The sequence below is a fragment of the Scyliorhinus canicula genome, chromosome 9 (genome assembly GCF_902713615.1).
Source record: "Scyliorhinus canicula chromosome 9, sScyCan1.1, whole genome shotgun sequence".
Classification (NCBI taxonomy): domain Eukaryota; kingdom Metazoa; phylum Chordata; class Chondrichthyes; order Carcharhiniformes; family Scyliorhinidae; genus Scyliorhinus; species Scyliorhinus canicula.
The window spans coordinates 62453733-62478979 of NC_052154.1; the positions used below are offsets into that span (position 1 = coordinate 62453733).

Here is a 25247-nt window from a genome sequence, read left to right on the forward strand (position 1 = left end):
CTTCTTCGCAAAGCGAGTGGTTAAGATCAGGAATGCACTGCCTGGAGAGTGTGGTGGAGGCAATCAAAGCTTTCAAATGGGAATTAGACTGCTATCTGAAAATGAAGAGTGCGCAAGACTATGTGGAGAAAGCGGGAGAATGGCACGAAGGGAATTGATCATTTGGAGCGCCGATGCAGAAATGATGGGCTGAATGGCCTCCTTCTGCACTGTAGCAATGCTGTGATTCTATCCTGCCAAGCCCTTGTTGAACACGTTTCCACACAATGCCTCCAGTACTCGGTAATAGTGGCCATGTAAACATCTGACAGGTGGTGGTGACCGACTATCAGGCCAAGGGAGAGAGAATAAATACATCATAGCCGAAACACTGACAACATTTGGCTGTTCCACTATTATGTGCAGTCCAGCACAAAGCGAGAGAAAATTATCAGAACCTACGACCACTGGAGGCTGAGCTGTTTTACTCACCCCTCACATTACTCCCCACGCAGCAAATGCTGATGTCTTACAATTTATTGGCATTGTGACTCTTACATCTAATGGCTTAAAGATAGGCCAGCAGGGTAACGCTGTTGTTTTAAATGGGGGGGGGGGGGGTCGAGTAGTTTTGAGTGGCAGTCTTCAAACTTGTGAAAGGCACCATTTTCTACATTCCCTCTTGGAGGCAGGGCACCAGTAGTTTCCCCTGCACTGCGCCAACTACTGCGCAAAGGAGACCTTTAGCCACTGTTAAAGTTGTGATAGAAAATGGAAATCTAAAAAAAGTTGTATGGGCTGCCAATTTCTGGTGCAAAATATAGATCAGCTCATATTGTAACCAATTTACTGATTGCTCAGGAGCTGTGTGTTCAACTGAATTCAGTTTACTGCTAAGAACGGATAAATTACAACATTGTAGCTGAAAATCTTAAACTCTTGTCACAAACAATGTGCGTGAGGAAAAAAGCATTCTGGCACTTGAACAATTAAAATTTCCCGGAGCAAAACACTTTGCAGCTAATGTGGAGTTAACAAAGAAACCTTTTGGTTACATCTTTTGTCATCCTTTTCAGTCGTCTTGCAAGGGGAATAGCACTTTAATTTGTTGCTCTGCAGGAAGATGTTGTAAACTGGATCAGTGGGACCTTCATTCACTGCAGGCAGCATCTGTGCAGCACCACAAACCCTGACTGTTCACCACAAGCAGTTTTTGTGGCCTGCTAGTGAGATAACAATAGCTTTTGTGTCCAGTGAAGCATTTCTTAATGCATTTTCACATTTAGCGTTTTAATAACTAATCACATTTATTCCACATGATTCAGGATGCTTCTCTGGAGAGAGGAAGCCATCATCAGCATTCAAATCCATAAAGCTTTCGGGTATAGCCCTAATAGCCCTTGTCAATTAAGGTCTAATACTAATGATTGGTCAAATCACATTGAGCAAAGAGCAGGGTGGAGTCTGCAATTCAAAGCAAGTTAAATACAAACCTGAGACAGTTGGTCCTAATTTCTCTGTCCAATTAGCTGTGCCTGTACAGACTTAATCCACCAACCATTATGAACCTTTGATGGCACAGACACAAGGGGCAGGATTCCAAGTGCTGTCGCCGTTGGAAATGCCGTCGCGTTTTTTGACGGCGTCAACACGGCCCCAGGATCAGCAATTCTGGCCTCTCCGGGGCGCCAGCAGGGCGCTGGAGCGGTTCACACCGCTACAGCTGCTGATCCGGCCGTGGAATGGGCATCGGTGGATGCGCGCATGCCCAGTGGGTCCGGCGGAGAACCTGTGCATGCGCAGTCCCACCAGCGCGATTTCCGCGCATGCGCGGTGTCTCCCTCGTCCGCGCCGGCCCCGACCCAACTTGGCGCAGGAGTACAGGCGCCAGTGCAGAAGAAAGGAGGCCGGGAGACAGAGAGGCCGGGCCACCGATCGGTGGGTCCCGAATGCGGGCCAGTCCACATCGGAGACCCCCTCCCGGTGTCAGAGACCCCCTTCCGGGGTCGGACCCCCCCCCCTCCCCAAAACAGGCCGCCACCTCTTCAACGCTGAGGTCCCGCTGGCTCAGAGCAGGTTAGAACGACGCCAGCGGGACTCAGGTTTTTTTTTTTTACGGCTGCTCGGCCCATCCGGGCTGGACAATCATGGGGGGGGGGGGGGCGCTCCGGCGCCGCGTCGACCACACCGGCCCCAATGGGGCGCCGATTCTCTGCTCTGCGGAGAATCGCGTCGAGGCGGCGTGACGCGATTCGCGCGGCCCCCCAGCGATTCTCCGACCCGGCGCGGGGGTCAGAGAATCCCGCCCATGATCTGTTCCTTGAATTTACTCTGCATCCATGGTCCCCCCAAGAACCAGTAAAGTGTGTGCGGTATGTATGCAGACCTGTGGCACGCAAAGAAGTGAACGACCTGCCTTTCCGTCACTGCCACAGTTGTTGGAAAAATAGTAGAGAATGGAAATTAAAAGTACAGCCAATTGTCGGAACCAAAAGGCAAAAGGTAGTTCTTGTTTAAATTAACTGTGTTGTAATCAAGTTATTGCTCGTTCACCAGCCAAGTTGTGTGTTCATTCAGCTTGTGCGAAAATTATTACATCACTTGCAACTGAGTTAAAGAACCACTGCAGTGTTCAGAATAATTTGGCACTGAAATAGTTACACATCCCTGAACAAAACACTTTATTTGCACCTAGTGTCTAGTCAATAAAGAACCCCCAGGCATTTGGCTACATCTTTTGTCAAGTGTGAACAAAATTTTATATAGAATTACATACAACATGCAACTCAAACAGGCCATTTGGCCCAACTTGCCTGTGCTGGTGTTTACACAAAACCCCTCCCATTCCAGCCGTCTCATCTCACCCTTTTAGTACTCCCTTTACTGTGTTCATTCAGGCTCCTTTCAAAAGCATCCAAGCTATTTGCCTCAACCACTTCCTGTGGTGGAGAATTCCACATTCTAACCACTCTACGTAATAACATTTTCCCTTGGATTTATTAGTAACTATCTTGCATTTCTACTCCCTGGTTTTGGATTCTCACACAAGTGGAAGCATTCTCTACACATCTACCCTCTTAACCTATTCATAATTTTAAATCATGTCACATCTTAGTCTACCCTTTTCGAAAGAAAACGCCTTACACTGTTCAATCTTTCCAATAGCTTAATCTCTCAATTCTGGCACCATCCTTTCTCCTTTCTCAAGTATGTCTACATGCTTTTGATAGGCTGGAGAGCAGGACAGTGCACAGTGCAGCCTGACCTCGGTTCCCATACTCATTTAACATAACTTCACTAGTTTTAAATTCTATAAGCCAAGAAATAAAACCCAGTGGTTTGCGAATATTTTAAATTGCTTTGCTGATATGGGCTGGTGCTTTTAGTGATTAGTTCAGCTGTATCCCAAGACCCCATTCAGTTTTTTATTTCCTAAGATTGTGGGGATGGTTCTGTTTTTCCTACTAGAGGCATCACGTCACATTGATGTTTATTTACTACTTAATTTTATTAAGCATTAACATGATATAATTGCAATAGTGACCACACATACAGTATCCGGACAGGCCTCAGTGACAGCAGTGATCGAAGGTCACTGGTCTGAATTTTCCTCTCGTTCCTTCCAAACCACAAGTACGTTACCCTGCATGTTCTTCCATCCTCAATATATTGTAGTCTAAACTCACTGTACTGCCTCCTACTCAAATTTACTTTTTCTCCCCACTTCTCACTGTATGAGTTCCTTCCCGTCCACAATCTTTAGCCTTCCGCAGCTAAAAAGATCAGTTAATCTCCATTCCCTGGCATGCCTTATGTTTGATCCTTTCAGTCTCATTGGTGTCTGTATTATGGGCTTTGACCTTTCACCTTGGCTTCTCAATAAAGAAAAGAAAACAGGACTGGAACACACTTGTAAAGCACAAGAGTACCTGAAAGGCAATTTATGCCTATAGCATGTCATTGGCAGTACTCCCACTGCTCATGGCACATGATAAAATAAAGCTGGCGACCTCTGCACTTCCCAATACGTCCTGGGACCTAATGTATCGTGGATGCTCTCAGCAGAGTTCTGAGGAGGTAGAAAACAAGCCTCTTTGTATTGGATCTGCAACAGGAGCGGAGGAACCCTGTTCACTCAAATAGGGAGCCTGACACATGGAAGTCAATAGTGTCTAACAGCTTGTTTTTACAAGAATCCCAAGTACCAGTAAAACAAATGCTTCGGCTATGTCAGATGACCTATCGTTAGGGAAAAGCCATCAAATCCTGGAGTGCCTGATGGCATTGTCAGACAGGATGGGTGTAGTTTCTGAGTCAGTGAAGGGTGGATTTTTAAATATAAAGTTCAACAATATTGCCCAATGTCGCAAAATTAATACATTGCACAGATGATCTACCTGTTGTGATGCAAAAAGGGATTTTCACTACCTCGTCTCCTGTAACAATAACTCAATGAGAGCCACTGCAAAAATAAACAAATCTAAGATATTTATCAACCTCATCAGCTTAATTGAGCCAATTAACTGTCTCATACTGCGATGGCCGAGTGGTTAAGGCGTTGGACTTGAAATCCAATGGGGTTTCCCTTGCACAGGTTCGAGCCCTGCTCACAGCTGTTTGCTCAGCTTCCCAAAGAAACCGCTGACTGGTGAATTAATTGGAATTGCATTTGGGTTTGGGCTGGTTAGCTCAGATGGTTTAAGCATGGTGCTAACAATGCCAAAGTCGTGGGTTTGATCCCCATGCTGATCAACGGTGCTAACTTGTCTTTACACAAACAGGGTGCCTGGTAGGTTTAGTATTAACTCTGCGATATTGTTTAGTTTCAACCACTTGGCCTTCGTATTTGATCCCCATATTGGCTAATGAGACTTAGCCAGTTTGAAGCATGTGAGTTATGTCCAGTATCCAGGGAGGTTATGATGGAGCTGGATAAAACACTGATTCAGTCAAACACTCTCGGTTACGTTCTAGAGCCACAGAGTTCCATATCCTGGCACATAATAAACTGCTTTCATCAAGGAAAATGCCAATGTTTAACCCTTCTGGGCCTGCATGTCAGCTTTCTGTTCCTGACGTGTGAATATCCCTGAAGGTGTTGATGAGTCAGAATTGTATAGGCTCTATTTAATCCAACAGCACATCCTGTAATTATCGTTTATTCCAATGACCATTAAATTTACTGTAATCCTGTTTTACAGTACAGTTTAATTACTATTTCATAAATCAGAAATGATGATAAAGCCTCTCTAGCAGCCTTCTCTGTGTTGCCATTAATCACTGCAATCCATCCTGACCATGATAACGGTGGTACAAATGCAAATATATAATTGCAAAACAAGAAGTATGGGTTGTGAAGATCCTTCGACCTGTTTGACCAGCAATTCTGCAGTAGAGAGGGAGCTGCTGAACTGCACATCCAACGGAGTATCCAGGGACAGGACTGTGGATGCCGTGTGACAATTAGGCACATCTTGGACACATGCTAAAGGCCACTGGCTTGAAGAGCCTGATCAGCTCTCTTTCCGCTCCTGCAGTAGGCCAGGCACCAGCTCCTTCCTGTTGGCCCCAATTTACCGGACATCCCAGGAGAGGTGTGGAGCAGAAAACATTGTACACCACCAAACCCTATCAGATGCAGCAGCACCTCTCATACTCAAAATGCTCAAAGCAATTTAGTCAGCAGTGCTCGGTTTGACAAACAGCAGCTGTAATTCGATAGCTCCAAATGGCTCCCTGACAATAGAACATAGAACAGTACAGCACAGAACAGGCCCTTCGGCCCTCAATGTTGTGCCGAGCAATGATCACCCTACTTAAACCCACGTAACCCATATACCCGTAACCCAACAATCCCCCCATTAACCTTACACTACGGGCAATTTAGCATGGCCAATCCACCTAACCCGCACATCTTTGGACTGTGGGAGGAAACCGGAGCACCCGGAGGAAACCCACGCACACACGGGGAGGACGTGCAGACTCCACACAGACAGTGACCCAGCCGGGAATCGAACCTGGGACCCTGGAGCTGTGAAGCATTGATGCTAACCACCATGCTACCGTGAGGCCCCATATCGCATAAAACTGTACAATAACCATAACGTAACGTCTGTAGTCAAGGTGCGAATTGTACTTTGCACTGTTGCCAAAATTATAACTTTGACGGGTCTATCATTTTCGCTTGCTTACTGTCACATTCAGTGCTTGGAGGCATGCAAATAACATTCTGGTTATAATGACCCTGGTGGTACACGAGAATGTCTGAGAACTGTGGGAGTAAGGGGTAGTAGCTATATTGTCCACATACTACTCTTAAATCAGGGAAGTTGAGCTCTTGTGCCTTTGATGAAATAATATAGATGTAGCTCTGCTTGTCAGCTTTTCCTTTAGTCAGACAGGTGCTGAAGCTTGTCACCACTTTTGAGTCTGCAAATTAAGCTATTACAGAGCAACTCGATGTTTGAATCCCTCCAGCCAGGCATCAACCTTTATCCCGGTACTGAATCAACGCTCAAAGTCAGAAGTCACATCCTATGTGACTGTGACAAAGATAAACTTTCCCTCCTCATCCTTTTCGACATGTCTGCAGCCTTTCACACAGTTCCACACCAACCCCCCTCCAAAGCCTCCCGAAGGTAACCCTGCTGGGTGAAACTGCTTTCACCTGCTTCCATTCTTCTCTATCTAATCCGTACCCAGAGGATCACTTGCAATAACGGATCGTTCTGCTCTGGCACCATGACCGTGTCCCCCAGGATCATTCCTTTGCCCATCCTACTTCTCATCTACCTGAATCCCGGCCCGCCGCTCCGACACCAGCTGCCGAATTCTCCAGCACCAGTTTTCGGGTGGAGATCACGCCAGTCAGGGACCGTTGGCAGCGGGCCCCCGGCAATTTTCCAGGCCACGATGGGCCGAGCGGCCACCCGTTTTCAGCCAGTCCCACCGGCGTGAAATGGACATGGTCCACCCCGGCGGGATCTGGCTTGGAGGGCGGCTACCGGAGTCATTGGGGGGGGCGTGGGAGAATCTGGCCCGGGGGGGGGGGCTTCCACGGTGGCCTTGCCCGCGATTGGGGCCCACACGCTGGCGGTTCTGCGCATGCGCCAACTCGCACCGGCCCACAGTGGCCCTTTGCCGCCGGTTGGCACGGCGCCAACCCCGCCGGAGCTGGCCTAGCCCCCGGAAGCGCAGAGGATTCTGTAACTTCCGGGCGGGCCGATGTCGGAGTGGTTTGCGCCGCTCTTGGCGCCGGGTCATCCGGCCAGTTGCGGGAGAATCCCTCCCAATATTGTCTTCAGTCTCCACCACAAACTGTTCCCTAACCAGTGACTTCATTTGTTTCCCTGGCAACTGACAGAGACTGAACTAGATTATTTGTAACCCCGATATATTGTTATGTTTTTTAAAATTTAGACTCCCAATTCTTTGTTCCCCAATTAAGGGGCAATTTAGCACGGCCAATCCACCTACCATGCACATCTTTGGGTTGTGGGAGTGAGACCCACACAGACACAGGAAGAATGTGCAAACTCCACGCGGTCAGTGACCTGGGCCGGGATCTAACTCAGTTCCTCAGCGCCGTGAGGCAGCAGTGCAAAACATTGCACCACCGTGCTGCCTTACCTCGATATTGTTATATCTGACCCCGAGCTAAGTCCCAACTACATATTTGCAAAGTCACTAATTGCACCTTCGTAACAGCATCCAACTCTATTCTTGTCTCAGTCACCCTGCTGCTGAAACCTCATCCACATCTTGTCCTGTTCACTTATCGCCTCATGCTCGGTGAACAATACTGGTCCACGGTTAAGCAACAGCATCATTTTAAAATTCTCATTCCCATCTTCAAATCCCTCCATGAACTTGCCATCCAGGCCCCGCTTCTAATCTCCTCCAGCCCTGCAACCCTCGGAGAGACAGGCGCTCCTCAATTTCATTTTCTTGAGAATTCCTGTTGCCGGCAGTGCCTCAGCTGCCTGGGCCATAAGCGCTGTAATTTGCTCCCGAAACGTGCACCTCTCTTTCCTTCTTCAAGACTATCCTCGAAACCGATGTCTTTGAACAAGTCTGCATTGATACGGCTTTATGCGAGCACGGTGGCGCAGTGGGTTAGCCCTGCTGCCTGACGACGCCGAGATCCCAGGATCAATCCCGGCTCTGGGTCACTGTCCGTGTGGAGTTTGCACATTCTCCGCGTGTCTGCGTGGGTTTCGCCCCCACAACCCAAAGATGTGCAGGGTAGGTGGATTGGCCATGCTAAATTGCCCCATAATTGGAAAAAATGAATTGGGTACTCTAAATTTTTATTTATTTTTTTAAACTGCTTTATGTGGTTCGGTGACAAATTTTGCTGTATGATGCTGTGAAGCACCTTGGGACATTCTATTATGTCAAAGGTGCTACAGAAATACAAATTATTGTTGCTGCTGCTGGTGCTATTTCTAGCATTAAAAAGAAGGACTGACTGGATGGCCAGCTTTTCTCTGGCATTAGAAATTGAAAAGAAGGGCTTCCGGTGGCGGCTATGAAGGAGCAAGTCGCACATTTGGTGGCTCCCGCTCGGGGTCGGACTTTTGGACCTTTCCCCCCGATTTTCTACCGGACTTGAACTGTGAAACTGAAGACAGAGGCAATTGTTACTGAATTCCCACATGGAGAGAAGGACTAGAAATGCTTGTAAAGGCAGAAACAGAAAAGACAGAAGGCTTGGGTTGAAGCTGCAGCAGGAGACAGCATGGCGGAGGACTGGACCTCTGGTTTGTCGACCCAGCGATCAACAGATGCTGATGCAAGTTATTCAGGAAAGCTTTGCTAAGGAGAAACGGGACTGCTTGGACCCGATAAAAGAGCAGATTGAGCGGATGGAGCTTAGATTGGACGCTCAAGATCGGGCGATCCAGAAGGTAGAGAAGGCGCTGGCTGAGCAGGAGGAACATAGAAGTGCAGTGGAGTTGGGGATGCTGAGAGACCAGCAGAAGAAGCTCCTGGAGAAGGTGGAGGACCTAGAGAATAGGTCCCGCCGGCAGAACTTGAGAATCATTGGGCTCCCGGAGCGGTCCGAAGGAGCGGACGCTGGGCATATATCGCAGACATGTTTGAGAAGCTGCTGGGGATGGGACATTCTCCCGACCCTTGGAGCTGGACAGGGCTCGCAGAGCACTCGCGAGGAATCCGCGAACGGGAGATCCCTCCCCCCCCCCCCCCCCCCCAAGAGGGCAATGGTGGTGAGATTCCACAGGTACTTGGATAAGGAGCGCATTCTAGTGGGCCAAGGAAACTCGGAGCTGTAAGTGGGATAACAATATCCTGCGGGTTTACTAAGACTGGAGTGTGGAGGTGGCCAGGAGAAGAGCAGGCTTCAACCGGATTAGGTCGATCCTTTTTAAGAAAAAGGTGAAGTTCGGACTATTGTATCCGGCCCGTCTCTGGGTCACGCATGAGGAACAGAACTTTCATTTTGTGTCGCCTGAGGACATGCTGGACTTTGTGAAAAGGCAAGGACTGGTGGTGGACTGAGAACTTTTGAACTTTGTTGCAACGTTCATGGTTTTTTTTCTTATTTTTGTTTCTCTGTTCTTTTTGTTTTAAAGTTTCTCGTTTTGTGGAAGCTGTTTGTAACGCTTACTGTATTGATTTGGGACCAGTGACAGAGCTGAGTGAGTTAAGGTTTTCATTTGCACTGTTGGGGGATGGAGGTGTGCTTGTTTAGATTTTGGCGTTTTTCTGTCGGGCTTTTGTTGGGATTATTTGACGTTGGAGTATGTTTGTATGAGCAGGGGGGGGAACAATAGGTGGGAGACTATCCAGCGCCAGGGATGGGGGCTACCAAGCTAGTTAGGCGGGCTAGCTCACGGAAGCGGAGTGGGGGGGTGGATATCTTTGGTTTATCAAAGGGGTTGGGTTACAGAGTGTTGTTACTAGGAGGGGGAGGGGGGTAAATGTTCTGCTGACGAGGGAGGGACTTGGGCCAAGGGACAGAGAGGAGGTTGGGGGCGGAGGCTGCCTGGGGTGGGCCGGCGGAGGAGTGAAACATGGGCTGTAGGTGGGCCCAGAAAAGGGGATGGCTGACCGGCGAAGGGGGGGCAATGAGCCCCCCAACTAGGCTGATCACCTGGAATGTTCGAGGATTAAATGGGCCAGTCAAGAGGGCACGTGTGTTCGTGCATCTTAGAGCACTGAAGGCGGATGTGGTAATGTTGCAGGAGACGCACCTTAGAGTAACTGACCAGATTAGATTGAGGAAAGGCTGGGTCAGTCAGGTCTTTCACTTGGGACTGGATTCAAAGACTAGAGGGGTCGCGATCCTGATCAATAAGCGGGTGGTGTTTGAGGCGGGTAGAATAGTCTCGGATGTGGGAGGTCGGTACATTATGGTCAGTGGGAAACTGGAGGGGGTGCAGTTGGTATTAGTAAATGTGTATGCACCAAATTGGGATGATGTGGAGTTTATAAAGAGGATGCTGGGGATGATACCGACCTGGACTCGCACAGGTTGGTCATGGGAGGGGACTTTGACACAGTTATTGACCCTGGCTTGGTCAAGCTCGAAAACAGGCAGGATGCTAGCAATGGCAAAGGAACTAAAAGGGTTCATGGAGCAGATGGGGAGGTGGATCCATGGAGATTTGGGCAGCCGAGGGTGAAGGAGTTCTCCTCCTTCTCTAACATGCATAAAGTGTACTTCCGGATTGATTTCTTTATTTTGAGCAGGGCCTTACTGGCAGGGGTGGTGGACACGGGGTACTCGGCGATCACAATCTCAGACCATGCTCCGCACTGAGTTGACCTGCAGGTTAATAAAGACAGTAACCAGCACCCGCAATGGAGCTTTGATGTGGCACTTTTGGCTGACGAAGGGGTATGCGAGCGGCTGAGGAAATGTATTCATAACTACCTGAAGGTCAACGACACGGGGGAAATTTCAGCAGCGATGGTCTGGGAAGCACTGAAGGCAGTGGTCAGAGGGGAGCTGATCTCGATCTGGGCCCTTAGGGAGAAGGTGGACAGGACAGAGACGGACCGACTGATAAATGAGATACTACAGATCTATAGGAGGTATGCAGAGACCCCAGAGGCAGGGCTTTTAAGGTAACGGCGGAGGCTACAGGCAGCGTTCGGCTTGTTAACCACAGGGAGGGCAGTGGAGCAGCTGAGAAAGGCGAGGGGGGTGATCTATGAGTATGGAGAGAAGGCCAGCAGAATGCTTGCACAGCAGCTTAGAAAGAGGGAGGCAGCCAAGGAGATAGGGAAAGTAAATGATGGAAATGGGAACCGGTTGGAGATTCAGCAGGGGTGAATAAGGCGTTTAGGGATTTTTACAGTAGGCTGTATAGGTCGGAACTCCCTATGGGGCCAGAGGGGATGAGGCACTTCTTGGGGGGGCTGATTTTCCCCAAAGGTAAAATCCCCGGGGAGCTGGTAGATGGGCTGGGGGCCCCTATCGGGTTGGAAGAGATAGTGGAGGGTCTGATGGCCATGCAGGCTGGTAAAGCCCCAGGGCCGGACGGGTACCCAGTGGAGTTTTATAAAAAGGTTCTCTGGGATATTGGGGCCGGTGTTGATGAGGATGTTCAATGAGGCAAAGGAAAGAGGGGTGCTGCCCCCGACGATGTCACAGGCCACGATTTCACTGATTCTGAAGCGGGACAAGAACCAGGAGCTGTGTGGGTCCTACAAGCCGCTATCCCTGTTAAATGTGGATGCCAAACTGCTGGCCAAAATTATGTCTTCCAGGATTGAGGATTGTGTTCCGGACGTTATTGGGGAGGACCAAACGGGCTTTGTTAAGGGCAGGCAGTTGGTGGCCAATGTAAGAAGGTTGTTAAATGTGATCATGATGCCCCCGGAAGGTAGGGACTATTTTAGACTGCACCAGGGGACGAGACAGCGATGCCCCCTCTCCCCACTGTTGTTTGCGCTAGCTATAGAGCCACTGGCAATTGCTCTGAGAGCCTAAAGGGGCTGGAAGGGGCTGGTCCGGGGGGGTGGGGAGCACAGAGTCTCGATCTATGCAGATGATCTGCTTCTGTATGTATCGGACCCATTAGAGGGGATGGAAGAAATCATGAGGATTCTAGGGGAATTTGGCCGGTTTTTGGGGTATAAGCTAAATATGGGGAAAAGTGAGATGTCTGCGATCCGGGCGAGGGGACAGGAGAGGCGATTGGGGGAGCTGCCTTTAGATTAGTGAGGAAGCTTTAGGTACCTAGGCATTCAAGTGGCACAGGAATGGGACCGGCTGCATAAATTAAATCTGGCCCGGCTAGTAGGCCAAATGAAGGACAATTTTCGGAGATGGGACGCGCTCCTGTTGTCATTAGCTGGGAGGGTGCAGACGGTGAAGATGACAGTCCTCCCGAGATTCCTGTTCGTGTTTCAATGTCTCCCCATCTTTATTCCGCGGTCCTTTTTTAAACGGGTCAACAAAGTGATCTCTGGCTTTGTTTGGGTGGGCAAGACCCCGCAGGTAAGGAAGGCAATTCTTGAGCGGAGTCGGGGAGAGGGCGGGCTGGCACACCCAAATTTTAGTAACAATTACTGGGCGGCGAATATCGCCATGATCAGGAAGTGGGTGGTGTGGGAGGGTCTCGGCATGGAAGCGTATGGAGGCGGCTTCATGCAAGGGCACCAGTCTGGGGGCGTTGGTAACTGCGCCTCTGCCATTCCTGCCGGCACGGTACTCCACCAGCCCCATGGTGGTGGCGGCCCTGAGAGTCTGGGAGCAAGGGGGGGGGACATGTGGAAGCAGAGGGAGCATCGGTCTGGCCCCCAATCTGTAATAATCACCAGTTTGCCTTATGAGGTGTGAATGGGGGGTTCCAGATATGGCGGAGAGCAGGGATTGAGGGGATGGGGGATATGTTTATAGAGGGGAGCTTTCCGATTATGAGGGCGCTTGAGGAGAAGTTTGGGTTGGCGAGGGGAAACAAATTCAGATATCTGCAGGTGCGGGACTTCCTACGTAAACAGGTGTCAACCTTTCCATTCCTACCACTAAGGGGGATTCAGGACAAGGTCGTTTCCAGAGGGTGGGTAGGAGAAGGGAGCGTTTCAGACATTTACAAGGAACTTAAGGGGCGCGATTCTCCGCTCCCCATGCCAGGTGGGAGAATTGCGGGAGGGCCCCCCGACAAATTTCCCCTCCACCGCCCCGCACGTTCAAGCTGCCACGTTTTGCGGAGCGGCTGAGGGGAAAGACGGCCACCGCGCATGTGGGGGTTCGTGCCGTCAGCGTCATGACGTCAGCCGTGCATGAGCGGGTTGGAGCCGGCCAACCTGCGCATGCGCGGCTGACATCATTAGGCGCGCCGGCCACGTCATTCTTGGCGCGACGCCCCCACGGCCGAGAGTTACGGAGCGCCGCTCCTAGCCCCGCCGGGAGGGGAGAATAGGGGGCGAGGAGCGGCCTCCGAGGTCGTCGTGAAACGCGGCCGAGTTCACGATGGCCCTCCCAATTTTTCCCGGGAGCGGAGAATTCTGCCCATGGGGTCAGAGGAGACACAGACCGAGGAGCTGAAGCGCAAGTGAGAGGAGGAGCTGGGAGGAGAGATAGAGGATGGTCTCTGGACGGACACGTTGAGTAGAGTCAACGCGTCCACGATATGTGCCAGGCTCAGCCTGATATAATTTAAGGTCATTCACCAGGCTTACATGATAAGTGGCCCGGATGAGCAGATTCTTTGGGGCGGAAGACAGGTGTGCAAAATGTGCTGGAGGACCAGCGAACCATGTCCACATGTTCTGGACATGTCCGAAGCTTAGGGGATTTTGGCAGGGGTTTGTAGATGTCATATCCACGGTGTTAAAAACAAGGGTGGCGCTGAATCCAGAAGTGACGATTTTCGGGGTGTTGGAAGACCCGGGAATCCATGAGGAGAAAGGGGCAGACATTCTGGCCTTTGCTTCCCTGGTAGCCCGGAGATGGATACTATTAGCTTGGAGGGACTCAAAGCCCCTGAAGTCGGAGACCTGGCTATCGGACATGGCAAGCTTTCTCTGTTTGGAGAAAATCAAGTTCGCCTTGAGAGGGTCACTGTTGGGGTTCGCCCGGAGGTGGCAACCGTTCGTCGACTTATTTGCGGAAAATTAATCGTCAGCAGAAGGGGGGGGGGGGGGGGGGGGGGGGGTTAGTTTAGCTTAGAGTAGGGGGTTAATAAAGGTGGGACCTGTAAGGGAGGGCGGCGGCTTTTGCACTATGTTTATAGTTTCATGTACTTTGTTTATTGTGTTGTTATAATACCAAAAAATACCTCAATAAAATGTTTATTAAAAAAAAAGAAATTGAAAAGAGCACTTGGAAAGCCTAAGTTCAAAGTATCTTGGTGTTTTAAGTTTTAAAAACCAAATCAATTCCATACTAACTGCAGTAATAGAGCAGCTCTTTCCAAGCGGCTATTCCTACAGACATACTAAATGTTGACAAAAGTGGAGAATTATATTGTGAGACAAGCTAAAACACACACATGACGTTTATCTGTCAAGGCATGGTACAATCTAGAGGGCATTCAGGTGGTGTATACGGTAACATCGAAACCGTCCAATGTGATTCTGGTGTCAGCAGAGTCTACAACATGTTCCGGCACGCGAAACTAGGATTACGTCATCTTTAATTCTTGGACAACGGCACTTCCTGAAGCAATTGCCCGATGGAACACAACAGAAGGCAATAAGTGGGTCTGGGTAGCTCATTCCTGCTGCCCGTACCTGTCACCATGGCATCAGCAAGCTAATTAAGTGATCCGATTAGAAATTGCTGTATCTTCAGAGTCGACACTGAAAACAAGTGAGTGACACATCCTGCTTTGTCGTTTAAAAGAAAGAAAATTAAGTCAGCAGGACAAACAGCAGCAGAGTATTCCACTGTCTAAGCTAAGCGGACAGGGAGATTTACTGTACTTCGAGTTCTTTTCTTACCATCAGGTACCATTGGGAGAAGAGGCAAAAAGTAATCGCTTCAATCATGAAGGCGGAACTCTCTCATAGTGCAATCAGAGCTTGAAGTGAGACATTGAAAACCGTTTTACATATTGTCATTTTTATTTAAAAAATCATGGCAGGTGCTGGATCTTGGCAAAAGGTATTAAATATTTAAGTTCATGATCTTTTGTTGTAATACTGAAAGAATGTTGGGTTCGTGCATCTACGGGGAGGGAATAGGAGTGAAAGCAGGTTGCTTGGTGCTGACTCACTCACCATTCTACTATTGCTCCCAACACTGACTAGAGCTACGCCTATTGCTCTTCAAAGTTGCACTGTAGCTGCTTCCTCACCAGACATGTATTCATACCAGTTGCACCACTGCCATTTATGGACGTAAAGCTCATCTGTTCCACTTTTACAGAATTCGTCTGTCAAATTTGAATAAAATAGGACTTTGATACTCTCAGTTCAAATTTGCTGAATGAACGTGTTAAAGGGGCAACAGCTCATAAAAATAAAATATATTGCTTGGTAATATTGCATCTTGAGCCAAAATCATATTGTTGAATTCCTAAATAAAATTAAAATGACCTCTTCCACAAAGGGTCCATTAAGAGACGAGTGGGCACGAGTTAACGGCCGCGGTCTGCTGGAATTGGGATGGGATGCAGCCGGTAGATACTGGGAGAGCCCTCTCCCTTGATTCCCGATGGTCGTTGTGCCTCACGAGATCTAACAAGATCTTGTGAGATGTCGTGATCTGGATCCCGCTCAGAATGGGCGCAGCCCAGATTTGCATAGTTAAAAAAGCTTAAAAGATCACCTAAGTTATGCTGCCGCCGGCTCTAACTGGCACCCGGCATCTATTGGTCTCGCCAAGGCGCAGTTTAGCATTGGTCCCCACAAACAGGGCCCAGGTGAAAACGCATTTTGGGGGGGGGGTTCGAGGATCGGCCAATGGGTTGGGGGCATTAAAGGATTCTGGGAGGCACGTCAGGGGTTCGAGGGATTGTGGCGCCACTTTTAAATGCTGCCCCGATCTCTTCCAGCACCGAGGAATTGCACTCGGCAAAGTTCCTCACTGCAGGAAATGACCTTAAGTGCGGCCTCGGGGAGAGTTCTGCCAGGGCCCGGAAATGAAAGAGTATCATTCAATAGAGGGGTCGTTCCTAGCACGAACAGACTGTATTTTGCACTTCGACAACTTTCCCACCCCTACTTTCATAACTCAAGCTGTCAAGTTATCATCACAGTAATTCAGCTATTAAAATGTCAGACTTCTTCGAGATCTAGTGATAGCAATGAGCAGGATATTAAGGTTTGGAAACCGTGCTGCAGGTATTTAACATAAATAAGTTTGCGTCTCCACTAAACAGCAGAGGAAGATATTTGCAGCCGAATACTGTGCAGGAGCACCCACTGGCATTTGCAAATGTTTAAATAAAATCGGACTGACACAGTTCTCTTGCATGATTTGAAACATGCAATTTTCTTCATGCCTGATCTGGACTCCAACGCTGCAAGCTCCCACTCGTTATCACACGTAAAACATGAAATTACTGTGTGCCATTTTTTTAAGACCCAGCATTAGTGCCACACTTCAGAACGCAGCAGGCCACTTCAGTGTACTCATTGCTGTTAACGCAGACAAATGCAGCATTCAGCTGATGGCACAGCAAAATTCACCAAAATTCAAAATGAGATGAACAACCATCTTACTCTGCTTTTGACAGTGCCGGTTGAAGGAATAATGCAGATCATGCCACAGAGAATTCGGCAAATAAGTGCCATGAGATTTTTTACAACATCAAACATTGGTCTCACAGGGTCTTAGTTTAACATCTGATCCCAAAGGTGGCACATTAGACACAAAGGCATAGTGCTTGGATCTCTTGCAGAACTTGGGAGCTTCAATCATCTGACTGGAAGGCAAAAGTGCTAAAGACCAAGACGAGCTGACACTTCAGCAACAGAAGCACAGGCACTTTCCATACATTTCTATGTCCAAAGGGCAGCACAGTGGCACAGTGGTTAGCATTGCTGCCTACAGCGCTGAGGACCCGGGTTCGAATCCCGGCCCTGGGTCACTGTCCGTGTGGAATTTGCACATTCTCCCCGTGTCTGCGTGGGTTTCACCCCCACAACCCAAAGATGTGCAGGGTAAGCGGATTGGTCACTCTAAATTGCCCCTTAATTGGAAAAAAATAATTGGGTACTCTAAATTTATTTTTAAAATTAAAAATTTCTATTTCCACAATTTTGCACGAGAGGACTTGCAATGATCATTGTACTGACCTGTACTGATGCCGATTGTCCACCTGGGTCAGACACACTGACTGATGGACAAATCTCAGGAATGGCACTGATCAAAGCAACTGCCAATTTTATTTTAAGTTCGAGGTTTAGCTTTGGGCCCAGTGGCAATAATACCAGAAGGGAATTGAGTATTGTTTGGAAGCCGGCTGTAAAATTTTGAATTGGTTTAAAAGAACTCTCAGCATAATTCACTAAATAAAAAAAAACAATGGTTTCCACGTGATCTAACCCAGCCTGCGTGGCGAAAAAGGCCAAAGCAATCACAAAGGCAAAAATACTTGCTTTGTACATCATAGAATCAATCATTAAAAGCCACCATTGGGATATCCTTCCCAGGAACCTTCTGCAGTTCAGTTCCACAGATCCTGTGTGATGATTGTCCTTAGACTCCTGCAGACTATGAATCTCAGTATTTCAACATGGCCATCTCAGGAACCATTGACTTGCCTGCACCACGAGGAAACTGGAGGAGAGCAGCAACGTGCACAGGAAGAGCAGAGTACGAGGCATCAGGGGCGAGAGAAGAGGGACGAGGAGCACAATGGAGAAAGGATCACTACCCTGATCGCAGGATCTACAGGCAGAGGTGAAGCTGCCTGCACATGACTGAGAATGAGTGTCGAAGGAGACTGTGACTCTCTACAATGCCTCAGTGTAGACCTTTGTGGCATCTCACTGGCGGTTTCACGCCAGTGCATCATCTAGGTGACAGGTCCCCTCTTTGTCAAGGCTGGACAACGTATCGGATTCACAACTGATGAAGCATTACAGGCTCAGAGGGCACAGGATTTGTTGTCTGGACCAGCCAGCTAGTGCCCTGCAATAACCTCCTACAAGGGTTCCAATCACTGTGGTAGTCTGTTGCACTCTCCACAACATGGCCGTCCATAATGGTGTGGGACTTTTGAGGATGGTGAAGCTCTGGAAGGGAGGAGCAGGAGGTATGAGGAGGATCAATTAGAGGTGGAGGGAGATGATGCTGAACAGACAGGTGTCCCTGGCACCTGACTTGGGAGGGGGGGGGGGGGGGGGGGGGGGCTCCTACTATCCTCCGAGAAGAGCATCTCACTTCTCTCCGACGCAAACTCGCTTCCTCAAGACAACAAGCAGCCTCAGTAATGGCTGCCGGGCGCGTCTGAATGGGTTACCCCCCCTCTCCCACTCCATCTGAACTGCATCTATTCCTGACCTTCCCGCTCTAATGGGGCAAGAAACCCACCTCCATATAAATGGAGGGCTGGTCCCACAAAAATCTGAACTTCAGTCAGATGCAGGTTTCTGACACACAAACAGACCAAGCTCCTGTTTCCTACCCCAGTGGCTAAAGCCATACTATTCTTAGGAATCATCGACCTGCCTATACCATAAGATCGGGCTTACTTCAAACTGAAACTCAGTCCACACTGCTGTTGATAAAAGTCAGTCTTAACTCCCGAGTCCTGGAGATATTACATTCAGTTTGGATCCTAGCAGATTGTAAGTGAATGCAATCTTCCAGGATCTGCGCTCTCAATTGTCCTTGATCACTGTCTACAGCAGAGGCAGGTCATCATCATCTTCATCAACAATTTATTTAACATCTTAACAAAGCATCCCAAGGGGTCTCATGCTTTCAATTTTCTTTGATACTGCTAAATGTAGGTGATAATTAAATTATCTGCTAGTTGGTGACTAATTGGGTCCCAGAGAACCCACAATTTTAATAAAAGGCTTAAGAGCATTTGCTTCTACTGGGGGAGATTCATCCATTTCATCAATTAGAAGAAGCAACATGGAAATGCAAACCTCCAACTGAAGTGCAGCAAGAATTGTCAATGTTAAATTGGCCTGCTGACCATACTGTCCTGCGCACCAAGTAAACTGTCCCCTGTCTATAATGTTTAGTTAGATTGATGTACTACATGGTATTTTATTACAGTGCTAAAGATTCCAAGTTTGATCCCTGATTGTGCTCAAGTGTGTCCTGTTCAGGAATGCCAGTGTCCTATTGCCAGACAGCTGTAACTGGCCTCGGCAGTGCTGTGCTAGTGAAGGTGAATGAATAAAAATCATTCACCTCACCTGCTCACTAGAATCATACAAGAATCATAGAATCCCTACTGTGCAGGAGGCCATTTGGCCCATCGAATCTACAATGACCCTTCGAATGAGCACTCTACCCATCTCCACTCCCCTGTTCGCCCCACTGTATCCCCGTAACCTAACATGCACATCCCTGGACACAAAGGGACAATTTAGCAATGGCCAATCCACCTAACTGGCACAACTTGGGACTGTGGGAGGAATCCGGGGCACCCAGAAGAAACCCATGCAGACACTGGGAGAATGAACAAACTCCACACAGACAGTGACCCAAGGCCGGAATTGAACTACTGTGCCGCCCTGCAGAAACCACTGCAGGAATTGCATGCGTGTCATGGATATGGAGTGATGACATGACCAGACTGGGTTGTGCTGATGTCCAATTAAACCATCAGCACACACTTCTACTGATCACACATTAACTGTTTGGGTGGGATTGTGAAGGGCGATGAGGCAAGATGAGAAAAATGGAGGACTGCATAAAAACAGAAGAGTAAAGTAATCAGTGAGTACTGGTTGGCAGACGTAACAAGCCTTCAGTGCCACCTGAAAGATGTTGTGTAGGAAGCCATTAAGTGAAGGATGCACAAAAACTGTCAAATGAAAACTACAGCAACACATGATTATTTTGTTGTAGTCCACTAGGGGTTAAAAGGGGTCATATCGAACAGACATAAATCAGGTAGTATGTAAAACGATGGATCCAATTTAGTTAGGTTTCCCAGGGGGGTGAGATTTGGGCATTTCAGGAACAGATGTAGTGTGTAAAAGACAAAATTATGGTCCTTGAAAACAATGGGGATTTTCCATCCCGCCAGCCTTGTTTTCCAGCACAGCACACCCGCACCGGCAGTGGGATTCTCCATTCCCACGGCCGGCCAATGGAGCTTCCCATTGTGGCCGCCCCCACGCTGTGGGGAAACCCACGGGCATGGGTACACTGCTGGCGAAGCGGAGGATGCCGCCAACAGAGAATCCCGCAGAATGAGTGTTAGGAACATCACCATCGACCCAGATGGTTATCCAAGCACCCAATAATGGAAAAGAACACAAGGGGCGGAATTCTCCGACCCCCCGGGGGGTAGGAGAATCGCTCGGGGCCGGTGTCAATCCCGCCCCCGCCGTGTCCCGAATTCTCCACCCCCCGAGATTCGGCGGGGGCAGGAATTGCGCCGCGCCGGTTGGCGGCCCCCCCGCGGCGATTCTCCGGCCCGCGATAGGCCAAGTCCCGCCGCTGACAGGCCTCTCCCGCCGGCGTGGTTTAAACCACCTCTCTTACCGGCGGGATTGGCGGCACGGGCGGGCTCCGGGGTCCTGGGGGTTTTGATCCCCGGGGGGTGCCCCCACGGTGGCCTGGCCTGCGATCGGGGCCCATCGATCGCCGGGCGGGCCTGTGCTGTGGGGGCACTCTTTTTCTTCCGCCTCTGCCATGGCCTTCACCATCGCGGAGGCAGAAGAGACCCCCTCCCCAGCGCATGCGCCGGTATGATGTCAGCAGCTGCTGACGTACCAGCGCATGCGCGGACTTGCGCCAGCCGGTGAAGTCCTTTCGGCCCTGGCTGGCGTGGCGCTAAAGGCCATCCACGCCAGCCGGCAGAGTGGGAACCACTCCGGCGCGGGCCTAGCCCCTCAATGTGAGGGCTCGGCCCTTAAAGGTGCGGAGAACTCCGCACCTTTGGGGCGGCCCGACGCCGGAGTGGTTCACGCCACTCCGACACGCCGGGACCCCCCCCCCGTCCCGCTGGGCCGGGGCAGGTTTGTGCATTTCTTAAATTTAACATCCACCTTGATTTTCAGAGATCAGTAATGTCAAGGGTATGTTTTGTTAATAAGATCTATTTCATTGGATGGCCTGATCTCCATTAAGCCATTTGTGTCTTTATGAACATGAAATCTTGTTATAGGCCACTCTGGGTTTTGTGCAGCAGAAAAGGATTAATCTCTCTTCCCCTTATCACATGATAATGTAATTAGACTGGACGAGGTCCATTGGCTGTGCTTCCTCACAGACACAGGGCCCCTGATAATGATTTACCTGCATGGCCTGTACCAGATGTGACGGAGCATCAAGGGCAATAAAGAGTAGGAGCAGTACTCCACTTACATCACAAATAAGCAGTTATCACTGAGCTGCTGAAGACAAACAAAGTAAACACTCATTCTACACATGTGCAAAGGACGTTCTGCCCTCCGGGTATAAATATGGCAATGTGTAACCGCAATTGATCTTATCATTGAGCAAGCAGCCTCAGGCACTCATTAGTCTTCTGACCTGCATGTTACTCTAGCACCTCACAGTCGACAACAAACATATGGTACAACTGTTTTATCCAGCACACTAAATCACCTTCACAATGTAATTCAGCACTTACACCTACAACAGTGATTCTGAAATCACTGTTTCAGTGATGGTATTGTGACACACATCTACTCAAATTCTTTCTTCTCCCTATAGATAAAGATCACAGCTGCTCAGTAGCAAGCTAAGTATTGGAAGCAAATCCAAACACAAATATACTGCAGATGACGAGTCAATCAGATTCTTAAACGTGGGCTCTCTCCCTCCAGATGCTGCCAGACCTGCTGAGATTTTTCTAGTACTCTGTTTTTGTGACAAAAATGTATTATTTTATTGGGTTTTATGTTTACTGGGTGACATGGTCGCACAGTGGTTAGCACTGTTGCTTCACAGCAACAGGGACCCGGGCTCGGTTCCCGGCTGGGGTCACTGTCTGTGCGGAGTCTGCACGTTCTTCCAGTGTCTGCGTGGGTTCCCTCTGTCTCTCTGGGTGCTCCGGTTTCCTCCCACAAGTCCTGAACGACGTGCAGGTTAGGTGAACTGGACATTCTGAATTCTCCCTCTGTGTACATGAACAGGCGCTTGGAATGTGACGATGAGGGGATTTTCACAGTAACCTCATTGCAGTGTTAATGTAAGCTTACTTGTGACACTAATAAAGATTATTATTATTAAACTGACAGCTCATCAATAAAATCCAACTGAACTTGGGATGTCAATTGCCATTCCACCCTCCCCCCCCCCCCTGGGGAAAACCTAACAACATTGGATCATCATTTTACATACCACCTGATCTATTCTCGAACAATATCTAACTGGCCTACCACCCAGTCCTGTGGGTTTCCTGCTAGGCAAATTAGATTAAAATTATACCCATCTCCACACCTCCCTTCCCACCACCCCAGATTCAGATTTGCTGATAATTTGAAGGCACCTCTATCTACACAGCCTCTCTAGTTCAGATCCAGAGAGAACAGCTGACTCTTATGCTTTGGGTCTCCTCAACCCGGCTCTCTTTTTCCAGCTGTAGAAATAAAAATGAAATGAAATGAAAATGGCTTATTGTCACAAGTGGGCTTCAAATGAAGTTACTGTGAAAAGCCCCTAGTCGCCACATTCCGGCACCTGTTCGGGGAGGCTGGTACGGGAATTGAACCCGCACTGCTGGCATTGGTCTTCTTTCAATGCCAGCGATTTAGCCCTGTGCTAAACCAGCCCCTATAGAATGCTATATCACCAGGATAATGAGGCTTGCCGCTGGGATTTAGGGAAAGGGGGAAAGGGCAGGGGTATGGGACTAACTGGATAGTTCTTCCAAAGAGCCAACACAGGCCTGAGGGACTGAATGGCCTCCTTCTGCGTTGTAAGATACGATTTATGATTTTCTGTACATTGGGTAGAACATTGAATTTTGGCTTGAATGTAAAATGATAGTTACAGTGTTACTGCATCTCCAGTCAGCTACAAGGTGCTAATTGATTGGACTACACTACTTAGCACCACAAAACAAAAGACCTGTGGCTCTTCCTAATGAACATTCTACATACTTATGAAAGATATGTACTGAAGATTCTCTAGGTTTTAACTACAGAATGATTATCATCAAATGTGCAAAGGGAAAAGCTGTACAAAAGTCCCCATGTGGGTTGCCTTGAACACTAGCCGAAAGGCCCACTTGAGGCCTATTTACAGGTGTTTACTTGAGTAAAGCTTTACATCTATTAAACCACAGCAATCAAGCTGACATCATTGGAGTGTTTCTTTATGTAGAAACTGGTTCTACAAATCCCTGCTGGCTGTTAACTGATATCTGAACAGACTTGAACTAATCACTAATCATCAGGTATCGGTAAGTGCAGAGGGGACAGGCTGCAAAGGGATAACTTGTGAAAAATAAATTAAGTCCCCATAGTCCCAGATGACCAAAAGCTGCTTTCCCCTTTGAGGGGGAGAGCTGACTGGTGGTGATTTAACCTGAGGATCATCCCACCTCAGGCGAGGGGCAAGGTTGAGAAGGCTTGAATAACCTCAAGCCGGGACAGGAATTAAACCTACGCTGTTGACCTCGCTCTGCATCATGAACCAGCTGTCCAGCCAACTGAGCTAAGATGGTGAAAGATAACCCTCAAGTGACTGGTAAAGGAGGGCTGCACCTCCAACCTGCACGTCCTGTGCTTCCTTTAACACTGAGACTCATGACTGTCACAACCCCAACAAAGTTACAAGCCATTGTGTCAGCCGTAAACTATCTTCCACAGTGAGTAAGCACCCTCCCCTACATGCATTGCACACCCCAGTCTTATGTTACTATTTTTCACCCATCCCCCACAAGATCATAAATTTTGTTCCACTTTCAATCACTGTCATGTCATAAAGACAGTGGCAGGGAAGGAGTCACCAGAGAGGAAGACAGCAGTGAGAATAGGAATTGGACAGGACCTATGGCCGACTTGAGAGGGAAGCACCCAGCTGAAAGCTGGCTGATTTGCATAGGAGACGATGCCCAACAGCGGCATTCAAATTATACCAGAAACACCATGCTGCAGGCGAATGCTTATGTGGCACAATAGTACAGTACCAGACGTTTTCTGGTTTACTCCCTGGCCAATGCTGAGTTAGGGAATGGTGCTGGCCCTCAAGAGGGAAAAGAAATCAGCCACCGTTCCTGATATTCCTGTGGCCCTCACAGAGAAAATGCATGTGCGAAGATCCAGCTGTCCTTCACCACCAACTTACCTTGCTGGCAGCTGCCCCAGACCAACCTTTTTTTTAATAAAAGTTTTTTATTCGGTTTTCATGTTTTATATTGAACAAATTACAAATTGTTAGAGAGAAAAAAAAAAGAATACGCAAAAATTAACATATATATTTACAGGTAAGCATCTTCGTAATAATAACTGTGGCCTCCCCCCTTTAGCCGGCATACATATTTTACATTCCCCAATATGGCCAAGGCACATGTTTATTGGCATTTATTTAGTTTGGTTTTGGGCCTTAGCTAGCCATCAAACCCCCGTAACGAACCCGTAGCCCTCCCCCCCCCCCCCCCCCCCCCCCCCCCCCGCCCCCCCTGGCTACCTTCCCCCGATTCCCGTCCATTTTCCCCTGATTCTTGGCCACCCGACTATTCTTCCTCTTGTACGTTGGCCACAAACAGGTCCCGGAACAGTTGCATGAATGGCTCCCACGTTCTGTGGAAGCCGTCGTCCGACCCTCGGATGGCGAATTTGATTTTCTCCATTTGGAGAGATTCCGAGAGGCGGACAGCCAGTCTGCAGCTCTGGGCGGTGCTGCTGACCGCCAGCCAAACAGGATTCTACGGCGGGCGATCAGGGAGGCAAAGGCAAGGGCGTCCGCCCTCCTCCCCAGGAATAGATCTGGCTGGTCTGAAACCCCGAAGACCGCCACTATCGGGCATGGCTCCACCCTCATCCCCACCACTTTGGACATAGCCTCGAAGAAGGCTGTCCAGTACTCCACAAGTCTGGGGCAAGACCAGAACATGTGGGCGTGGTTGGCCGGGCCTCTTTGGCACCGTTCACATCTGTCCTCCACCTCCGGGAAGAACCTACTCATACAGTTTCTTGTTAAGTGGGCTCTATGTACCACTTTTAGTTGCATCAGGCTGAGCCTTGCGCACGTGGAG

The 25247-nt window shown here is 48.9% G+C and overlaps 1 protein-coding gene and 1 non-coding gene across 5 annotated transcripts in view; one reads left to right on the forward strand and one right to left on the reverse strand.

Moving 5' to 3' along the window:
- bcar1 (BCAR1 scaffold protein, Cas family member) overlaps positions 1-25247 on the reverse strand; it is a 323652-nt gene that overhangs the window by 56496 nt on the left and 241909 nt on the right. The gene's annotated exons all lie outside the window — the stretch shown is intronic.
- Positions 4512-4594, forward strand: trnas-uga. Its single transcript has one exon. It is a non-coding gene; the product is annotated as a tRNA-Ser (tRNA).